Raw genomic sequence first — 10,873 nt, forward strand, 5'->3', positions numbered from 1 at the left:
TGAAGTGGTAGAAAAAACTAAAACCAAACTAAATTCCGTCCCAACAGGCCTTGGAAGGCCTAATGGTACCGACCAGCCGCCGTGCCACCCTCAGCCCACAGGCGTCACTGGATGTGGAGGGGCACGTGGTCAGCACTGGAGCCGCTAGTTTTCAGTCAAGTAGCTCCTCAGTTTGCCTCACAAGGGCTGAGTGCACCCCACTTGCCAACAGCGCTCGGCAGACCAGATGGTCACCCGTTCAAGTGCTAGCCCAGCCCGACAGCGCTTAACTTCGGTGATCTGACGGGAATCGGTGTCACCACTGCGGAAAGGCCGTTGGCGTAATGGTAGAAGGTAACCAGTATTGGCAGACCTTACAGCTAGAGGCACGAGAGCAAGTGCAACTTCATGGTCCAGTCACAATAAGGTGACCACCGCGTGTGTTCGACATCATCGTGCAGTAGTGCAATAACCACCCACAGACGGCACGTGGCAACACTGGCAATGGAGCGTGTATAAAGTGTGCTCGGGAGACGCTGAACACACTACAGATGTTGTCGTCATGTGGAAACGAAGCGATTTATCTTTCCAAAAGGCCATGATCGCTGGCTTTCGAGCCAAGGGTGGAAGCATTTCGAAGACAGCTAAGTTTGTAAACTGTTAAGGCGTTCATAGTTAAAGTATACTGTGCATGGCAAAATGACACTATCCAAAACCGGCGCCAAGGCAAATGTGGTGCACCACGGGTCGTAGGTCAAAGGGGTAAACAATTTCTGCGGAAGATATGCACGGGCATATAGACGTGACACTATTGAGCGGCTGAACGCCCAGATTAACCAAGGGGCTACCAACAGTGTCTCCTCAACGACCGTTCAGCATGTATGCTGACTGTTGTTCAGCCACGAAGACTGGAATCTCGGCATCAGTACCCGTAACGGGACGTCACCTGACAGGTGGCCTTTTTAGATGAATCACGTTTTATTTTACATCGGACAGATGGCAGTAGGCTTGTGCGGTGTGAAACGTCTGAAAGCGTACACTATGCAACAAGGAGAGAGCCTTACGAACTAAGGAACGATTTCGTGGCAATCTCAGGTGGTCTCGTCATTCTCGAAGACAAAATGGATCAACACAGGTATGCATCTATCTTTACGGACGACATCGATGAAAGTTCCTAGAATGGCAGCTCGTTTTGTATTATCGCGAAATAGGGGAGATAGCGCCACATATATGATACGTGAATTTGAGTGGCAATCACTAACACAAAGGTGTTTTTCGTTGCGACGGGATCGTCCCATGAAATTTCAATCACCAGTTTTCTCCTCCATTCTGTTGGCACCCACCTAGATAGGGAGAAATGATCATCACGATAAAGTTAGAGAATTGAGGGCTCGCACAGAAAAATGTAAGTGCTCATTTTTCCCGCCCACCGTTCGGGAGTAGAACGGTAGACAGACAGCTTGAAGGTGGTTCATTGAACCCTCTGCCAGGCACTTTATTGTGAACAGCAGAGTAATCACGTAGATGTAGATGTTAGGGACTATGTTCACTCCTGCATGCAGTCTGCCCTTCCTTGGTGCAATGGTATCTACCAGCAGGACAATGCAATGAGTCACACAGCTCTCAGTGTGCGTGCATGGTTCGAAAAGCACCATGATCGGCTTACCGTACATTGCTGGCCACCAAATTCCCCGCGTTTTAAATCCAATCGAAAATCTGTGGGCCATATCGATAGGTCTGTTCATGCCATCGATCCTCAACCGAGAAACCTAGCGAAGCTGGTCACGTTACTCAGGTAAGCATAGCTCCACATCACAATTCCTTAGCTTCCAGAACTCATTGACTCTCTTCCTGCTCGTTTCGCGCTGCAAAAGGTGGTTATTTTGGCTTTGGCAGGTGGTCACATTAATGTGCCTATGACCTTTTTTTGGAACGCCACCTTGGATTTAGGGTATGCAGGCCACTCTTCCTCTCTGCTACCACCGGGAGTCCGCTTCCGTCAAACTGCTACGTTCTCTTTCCTTCCACTTCCCCAAAACTTTCTCGGCAACTGTGGGTACGGCGCCACCTTGGCTTTGCCCCCGGACCTGCTTGCTCCGCGACCTCTGTCAGCTTCCCAAGGACAATACCCCTCCTCTCGTTTATCGTCTGGTATTTGCTGCTCTATGGGGGATGCATTTATTTACACTGACGGCTCAAAAACTACATTTGGTGTTAAGAGTTTCTGTATTGTTGGTGACACCCCTAATAGATTTCGGCTTCCCGACCAGTGTTCGGTTTTTACTGAGGAGATTAACGCTATTCTCCAGGCTGTCCAATACATCTGTCGCCATAAGCGGATACAGTATGTAATGTGCTCGGATTCACTCAGCTCTCTCCTCAGCCTCCAAGCTCTTTATCCTATTCACCCTCTGGTCCACCGCATTCAGGACTGCCTCCACTTGCTCCACTTGGGAGGGCATCTCTGTGCCATTCCTCTGGATCCCAGGGCTTGTTGGTATCCTCGGAAACGAGGCAGTCGATATAGCGGCCAAGGCTGCAGTCTCTCTTCTTCATCCTGCTGTTCTCATGGTTCCCTTCGGCGATCTACAGAGTGTTTTATGTCGTCGTGTTGCTCTTTTATGGCACGCACATTGGTCTACACTTCAAGATTATAAATTGCGGAACGTGAAACCTCTTCCCGTGCTTGGACATCTTCCTCCCGACCTCGTCGTCGGGAGGAGGTAATGTTAACTAGACTCCCGATAGGGCACTGTCTTTTTGGCCATCGACATCTTTTAAGTGGTGATCCTCCCCCGCTCTTTTTAGTGGCCCTATTTTACTCCGCTACGCACCTATTTACAGCTGTCACCTGATATGTCTTCCATTTTAGCAGATGACACGCGCTCAGCCGATCGTGACTTCGAATTTATCAGTGTCAATGAGAAGACGTCGGTCATTTGAAGCTCTTTTTTGGGTAAAACAACCGCCCCCCCCCCTCTATGGTAGTTATCTAAGATTTCTTTCTGTTTTTAGTTTCCTCCCTTTTTGAGTTCGCTCCAATTGGTGCTGATTTCCCATTCGGGTTTTTACCCTTCCCTAAGCCACAGAACGGGCGCTTATGACCGTAGCAGTTTTGCGCCCTAAAACTATAACGAAAAAAAAATGATGTGACTGGACAGTGTGGTACAGTAGTTACGATGCTAACGTCTGCAGCTGTGTGGACGTACTAGAAGACACGTCTATTAATTTAGCACGTCCGCATATTTAAGTCGTAAGCTGGTTGACTATTGTACTACATACGCTTATTGTTGGTGACTGTTGACCTTTTCGACGTTGAGTGCGCCATAAAAATGGGCACATTCTTGTGTAATAGGGACGCCCACATGGTAGTGCCAGTAGCGCTGTTATCATCACAGGCTCTTCTATATTTATTCTCACCAATAACTTCTTAAAAAATTCTACTTTGAATATACTGTATTGCTGAAGTTCCTAAAATATCACAAAAAAGTTCACTTCCGAAATGTTGTAGTGCAACATATTTCAAAACAAAGCGTATCAAAAAGTCCTGCATCATACTGCAGCAGTAACACGATTCCTTTCATTTCTATGTTTTCGCTGAACATGCTGCTTCTCCTTACAGGTCCGTGTGCAAGAGAAGTGGCTTTCTCGTGTACACGAAGGATTTTCTCGTCCGATCTACGTTTTCCTTTCTCGGATTTTATGTCTCTAAAATGCTATTAACGAGGCTCATATGATATTCGACGACTGAAGCATTCTTTTCCGTACGTTTCTTGAAAGTATAACGTGTCTAAGGAGTGAAAAAAGAGGTCTCTATACATTTCACAAGAAACGATGCTGAGTGACATGCATCACGCAGTAGTCGTTGTAATTTAATTGTCTGAGATGTGTTGGAATTATTTGTGCTTCGTACTACACGTATCGTGTTGGTAACTGTAAACACACATTACCATTCAATTCAAGGAAGCCAGTCGGGTGACATATTCTTATTGCGTATACATTACGTTTTCATTTCAACGTTTTATCTGCAGGGAAGGCTGCTATATTCTTTGATACACTGGAAGTAGAATTTTTCATCTATAAAATCGCAAATAGTTATTTCAAGGTTACTGATCCGCCACATAACCTATGCTTTAGCGAAGTACAACGAAGATATTCGGTGAAATTCATCAAATCAACCCTGTAACTTCACCATTTTCTGTGGGTCATGATGTTTATAGTTTTGGTCGACGAAGTTCGTAAAGGAAAAGTGTGATTGAAACTGTGACACAGAATGGAAATAATTTTACTGTAGGAAATAGGTCAATAAGTCATCATTCTGCCATCAACAAAACTTCTTAGCTCTTTATTATTTACTGGTTGATTTCCCGGCCTCGTTCAGCTACTATCGAAATGCATCACTCAACTGTTGGACTGATACGTTACATGTATCACTGTTTATCAAAATCCATAAGACGATGAACCAGCTGCTAGATATCTCTGTTTATATGATGGGAAATATTAATGCTTGCAAAGATCGAGCAGTTAGAGCACATCTCAGTTCATTTCTTTATTCTGTATATTAATCTGTACATCTTCTTTTTAATGAGTTTCACGACGCTACGGAGTCTTGGGAGCCACAGCAGGCAGTAAGCGGAGGCCACAAGTAGGCAGCAGGAACCATTGGTCTGACCACAGGCCAGCAGGTAAACCGTGTCGGACCAGCCATACTGCCTACTAGGGCGCCAAGAGGTATGTGTGCAACCAAAACTAAGAACTGCTGCCCGTGCACTGTGCGGCCGATGACTCATTCTATAAATCTCGGTCTGGGGGACAATGTTGCACGTTCATATTAATGCAAAACAAGTTATTTTATGAGTCAGTATCTCTACCTGATGGTGGTAATAATGAGACAGTGTTCAATCCAAGAAGAGTCGCATGTCACCGATTACCTCCTTCGCCGCAACACATTAAAAAACTCGCCAGACTTTCACCAGGCGCACACAAAATCTGTCTCTCATGACCTGTAATATTTTCCTGAAATGCCCCACATAACAATAACTTCTCTATAAATAGCTTCTGCGTAAAACCACACCCTTGATACAGTGACTTAGATCTTGAAACTTCCAACCAAATTAAAACTGTATGCCCGACCGGGAATCGAACATTGGACCTCTACCTTTCACCGACTGGTCCATAATTACGACAGGCCAAGATCGCAGTTACGAGTCACGCTCCAGCACACTGTTATAATCTGTCAAATGTTTCAGATCAGTTTACATTCTCCTGCAGAGTGAAAATTCATTCTTGAGTGTCTTAGATCTTGTTGATATCCTGTTCTGTCGTTCCCTTCTGTATCTGAATTTGAACGGACGTTTACCATAAGCGTTTAATTGTTAGTTTTTAATGCATAATACCAACATGTTCTAAAACTACGTTATTGAAAATGAGCTGAGAGAGCAACAATTTTGGGTGGAAAAATTACTGTGTAGAAATTGTCTACATCAAAGAATTATAGGAGTTAAAGTGGAAGGAACGAGAGGAAGACAATTGCAACAGTGGACGAGATTAGAAATGGATGAACCAACAAACAAATGAAGGAAGATGGTCAGTAAAGGAAACGATAGAGAAACCTACCATTCGGCAGATACACTAAAAATGAAAAATGAAAAAGTCAGTAATAGTTGGTCCATATAAATGAAATTGTTAAAGGCAGAAACAAATCGAAGAATAAAGACAAACTGATCCAGCCATGTCATTCTAACCGTCAATGAGCAGATACCTAAGCAACTCACAGAGTACTCTGTGGTACGTTTAGGAAAACCAAGACTTTTTTTATAAATTGTCAGTGGAAAACGCTTGATAGAGGTTTCTGCAGAATTTTGGCTCTGACAGTCACTCATCTCTCCGTTTTGGACATGAACGATATACCGAGCGAGGCTAGCCCACTGGAAAAGCATTCTAGAGGACGACGGCTCAAACCCGCTTTCGGCCATCCTGATTTAGGCTTTAAGTGGTTTCCCTAAATCGCTTTTCGCAAAGGTAGGTATCGAAAAATATGTGAATAAGAATTAAGCTTTGTGGAGAATGCCAAAGTACTTTGCTTGCCCATCCAACCATTCTACGTAAGTAGACCTTCCACACGCAGAAAAAAATACTTGTGATGGAGGACAATGGTTAGAAAAAGTTTCTAGACGGTTTATTTTTTTTACTGTGTGTTTCTACGATATGGTGTCCAGTGTACTGTAACATTTTAGCTTTGGTTAATTCTGGTTTGGAACTCTCAGCATTGTAGCAAACATATTTCTCAGAGATGATCGTATATCATTAAAAAAATTATACTCAATTAATAATTTGTTTCTTGTCATGTTATCCTGCACTACCAGAATTTCCAGTTTATTTTCCACAAGAGGAAACCAGAATTTGATCCTCAGGATGTCAAAGAACGGAACCAGTGAATAAGAAAAATTTGTAATCACTTCTGTGCAAGAGATTGTACCTGAAGCATGCTTGAAATTATACAGGGTGTTACAAAAAGGTACGGCCAAACTTTCAGGAAACATTCCTCACACACATAGAAAGAAAATATTTTATGTGGACATGTGTCCGGAAACGCTTACTTTCCATGTTACAGCTCATTTTATTACTTCTCTTCAAATCACATTAATCATGGAATGGAAACACGCAGCAACAGACCGTACCAGCGTGACTTCAAACACTTTGTTACAGGAAATGTTCAAAATGTCCTCCGTTAGCGAGGATACATGCATCCACCCTCCGTCGCATGGAATCCCTGATGCTCTGATGCAGCCCTGGAGAATGGCGTATTGTATCACAGCAGTCCACAATACGAGCACGAAGAGTCTCTACATTTGGTACCGGGGTTGCGCAGACAAGAGCTTTCCAATGCCCCCATAAATGAAAGTCAAGAGGGTTGAGGTCAGGAGAGCGTGGAGGCCATGGAATTGGTCCGCCTCTACCAATCCATCGGTCACCGAATCTGTTGTTGAGAAGCGTACGAACACTTCGACTGAAATGTGCAGGAGCTCCATCGTGCATGAACCACATGTTGTGTCGTACTTGTAAAGGCACATGTTCTAGCAGCACAGGTAGAGTATCCCGTACGAAATCATGATAACGTGGTCCATTGAGCGTAGATGGAAGAACATGGGACACAATCAAGACATCACCAACAATGCCTGCCCAAACGTTCACAGAAAATCTGTGTTGATGACGTGATTGCACAATTGCGTGCGGATTCTCGTCAGCCCACACATGTTGATTGTGAAAATTTACAATTTGATCACGTTGGAATGAAGCCTCATCCGTAAAGAGAACATTTGCACTGAAATGAGGATTGACGCATTGTTGGATGAACCATTCGCAGAAGAGTACCCGTGAAGGCCAATCAGCTGCTGATAGTGCCTACACACGCTGTACATGGTACGGAAACAGCTGGTTCTCCCGTAGCACTCTCCGTCCAGTGATGTGGTCAAAGTTACCTTGTACAGCAGCAACTTCTCTGACGCTGACATTAGGGTTATCGTCAACTGCACGAAGAATTGCCTCGTCCATTGCAGGTGTCCTCGTCGTTCTAGGTCTTCCCCAGTCGCGAGTCATATGCTGGAATGTTCCGTGCTCCCTAAGACGCCGATCAGTTGCTTCGAACGTCTTCCTGTCGGGCCACCTTCTTTCTGGAAATCTGTCTCGATACCAACGTACCGCGCCCCGGCTATTGCCCCGTGCTAATCCATACATCAAATGGGCATCTGCCAACTCCGCATTTGTAAACATTGCACTGACTCTAAACCACGTTCGTGATGAACACTAACCTGTTGATGCTACGAACTGATGTGCTTGATGCTAGTACTGTAGAGCAATTAGTCGCATGTCAACACAAGCACCGAAGTCACCATTACCTTCCTTCAATTGGGCCAACTGGCGGTGAATCGAGGAAGTACAGTACATACTGACGAATCTAAAATGAGCTCTAACATGGAAATTAAGCATTTCCGGACACATGTCCACATAACATCGTTTCTTTCTTTGTATGTGAGGAACGTTTCCTGAAAGATTGGCCGTACCTTTTTGTAACACCCTGTATATGGAACTCAACCCATTTATCTTTATAAATTTATAGTAAAAATAAAAAGGTACTCGTAAACATCAAGCTTCGACCATGAAACAGAGCGTTAGTTCCGTCTTAATTCGGACTTCACATCAAACGTGCTCCACGGAAAGACGGCGAGCGTAAGTTTGCTAGCAGAAGCGCTGTACACCCCTCCGACGTCACTGGGGTTTACGTGAACAAGAAACCAGACACTGAGGCAAATGCCTGGAGAAATCTAGAATAGCTTTACGTCGCTTGTCGCACTGCAGATTCTTCAAGAAACATATCAGCGCGAGTCTGGAACTGCGCCACCGCTACGGTCGCAGGTTCGAATCCTGCCTCGGGCATGGATGTGTGTGATGTCCTCAGGTTAGTTAGGATTAAGTAGTTCTAAGTTCTAGGGGACTGATGACCTCCGAAGATAAGTCCCATAGCGCTCAGAGCCAACCATATCAGCGCGAATCGTGTACTCAAACATTGTTTATTTTCCCATTCGGTTGCGCTACGACTACTGATTTGTTTCCCTACTTGATTGGCGCTCCGTTTGTAGTCACATAAACTAATAAATTCCTTGAGAAACTTACATTTTCCTTGTTGTTGTTGTGGTCTTCAGTCCTGAGACTGGTTTGATGCAGCTCTCCAAGCTACTCTATCCTGTGCAAGCTTCTTCATCTCCCAGTACCTACTGCAGCCTACATCCTTCTGCATCTGCTTAGTGTAGTCGTCTCTACGATTTTTACCCTCCACGCTGCCCTCCAATACTAAATTGGTGATCCCTCGATGTCTCAGATCTTGTCCTACCAACCGATCCCCTCTTACAGTCAAGTTGTGCCACAAGCTCCTCTACTCCCCAATTCTATTCAATACCTCCTCATTAGTTATGTGATCTACCCATCTAATCTCCAGCATTCTTCTGTAGCACCACATTTCGAAAGCTTCTATTCTCTTCTTGTCTAATCTATTTATCGTCTACGCTGCACTTCCATACATGGCTGCACTCCATACAAATACTTTCAGAAACGACTTCCTGACATTTAAATCTACACTCTATATTCGATGTTAACAAATTCCTCTTCTTCAGAAACGCTTTCCTTGCCATTGCCAGTGTACATTTTATATCCTCTCTTCTTCAACCATCATCACTTATTTTGCTCCACAAATAGCAAACTCCTTTACTACTTTAAGTGTCTCATTTCCTAATCTAATTCCCTCTGCATCACCCGACTTAATTCGACTACATTCAATTATCCCGGTTTTGCTTTTGTCGATATTCATCTTATACTCTCCTTCGAAGACACTGTCCATTCCGTTCAACTGCTCTTCCAAGTCCTTTGATGTCTCCGACAAAATTACAATGTCATCGGCGAACCTCAAAGTTTTTATTTCTTCTCCATGGATTGTAATACCTACTCCGTACTTTTCCTTTGTTTCCTTTATTGCTTGCTCAACATACAGATTGAATAACATCGGGGATAGGCTACAACCCTGTCTTACTCCTTTCCCAAACACTGCTTCCCTTTCATACCCCTCGACTCGTATGACTGCCATCTGCTTTCTGTACAAATTGTAAATAGCCTTTCGCTCCCTGTATTTTACACCTGCCACCTTCATAATTTGAAAGAGAGTATTCCAATCAACATTGTCAAAAGCTTTCTCTAAGTCTACAAATGCTAGAAACGTAGGTTTGCGTTTCCTTAATCTTTCTTCTAAGATAAGTCGTAGGGTCAGTATTGCCTCACGTGTTCCAACATTTCTACGGAATCCAAACTGATCTTCCCCCAGGTCGGCTTCTCTCAGTTTTTCCATTCGTCTGTAAAGAATTCGCGTTAGTATTTTGCACATTTTCCTTAGCGCTGGTAAAACTATCACATCCAGATATGTGCCTCTGATACAGAGCGCTAAAGAACATGCAACAAAATCTTCACAAAGATTTTACAAGATGGCTCTAAAAATGGTTCAAATGGCTCTGAGCACTATGGGACTTAACTTCTGGGGTCATCAGTCACCTAGAACTTAGAACCATTTAAATCTAACTGACCTAAGGACATCACACACATCCATGCCCGAGGCAGGATTCGAACCTGCGACCGACCGTAGAGTGTAGCACCTAGAACTGCTCGGCCACTCCAGCCGGCAAACACACGAGTGGGTCTTCGGCTCCGAAAGCCTATATCGATTATGTTTCGTTGAATGGTTCGCACTTTAACACTTGTTTACAGGCCAGCATTTAAATCAGCAGCAATTTGCGGAAGGGTTACACTTCTGTCACGTTGAATGATTCTCTTCAGTCGTCTTTGGTCCCATTCTTGCAGGATCTTTTTCTGGCCGCAGCGATGTCGGACATTAGATGTTTTACCGGATTCCTGAGATTCTCACTAAACTAGTGAAATGTTCGTGCGGGAAAATCTCCACTTCATCGGGACCTCTGAGATGCTGTGTCCCATCGCTCGTCCGCCGACTGTAACACCACGTTCAAAGTGACTTTTTTTTGTAATCAGTTTTCTGACTGGATAGATGCGGTCCGCCACGCATTCCTCTCCTGTGCTAACCTCTTCATATTAGAGTAGCTCTTGCAACCTACGTCCTCAATTATTTGCTGGATGTATTCCAACTCTGTTGTCCTCTACAGATTTTGCCCTCTACATCTCCCTCTAGTACTATCGAATTCATTCCCTCATGTGTTAACAGGCGTCCTGTCATTCTGTTCCTTTTTCTTATCACTGTTTTCCACATATTTCTTTCCTCTCCGATTCTCCGCAGAATCTCACCTATTTTTCAACATTCGTCTGTAGCACCACATCTCAA

General features: G+C 44.2%; 1 pseudogene; it reads right to left on the reverse strand.

The window, feature by feature from the left end:
• Positions 1-202: 202 nt before the first annotated feature.
• Positions 203-320, reverse strand: LOC124790273 (annotated as a pseudogene).
• Positions 321-10,873: the final 10,553 nt, after the last annotated feature.

This window comes from Schistocerca piceifrons, chromosome 3, assembly GCF_021461385.2.
Source record: "Schistocerca piceifrons isolate TAMUIC-IGC-003096 chromosome 3, iqSchPice1.1, whole genome shotgun sequence".
NCBI lineage: Eukaryota > Metazoa > Arthropoda > Insecta > Orthoptera > Acrididae > Schistocerca > Schistocerca piceifrons.